Source organism: Merops nubicus, unplaced genomic scaffold (assembly GCF_000691845.1).
Source record: "Merops nubicus isolate BGI_N331 unplaced genomic scaffold, ASM69184v1 scaffold20761, whole genome shotgun sequence".
NCBI classification, from domain to species: Eukaryota; Metazoa; Chordata; class Aves; order Coraciiformes; family Meropidae; genus Merops; species Merops nubicus.
In genome coordinates, this window is record NW_008589266.1 from 5993 (window position 1) to 6370 (window position 378).

Genomic DNA, 378 nt, shown 5'->3' on the forward strand with positions numbered 1-378 from the left:
GGTCCTGCCTTGGAGCCCATCATCTGTGTCAGCACAGAAATGATAGGGCCACATTGGTAACAAGTGGGGTCGCTCCTAGACAAGGCTGTTCCCTGGGGACCACCCACACTGACAGTGCCAGGACGCCTACCTGGAGTGTTGGATTCACATAATCTCCATCTTCCAGCCTACATCATGTCTAATGAGCCTGACCAGAATGATGCCACCCTCTTTGAGACAGGAGGAGAGTGCAGCGTGCTCAGCCCATGATTAACGCAAGATCCGTGTGATTTTACAGCTAGCTCTGGTAGGATTCAAGGTTTATTTTTGCTGAGACTTGAGAGTTAAAAGCAACATTAATTTCTGGTTGTCAGCTTTTACTGCCAGCTACCATTCCTG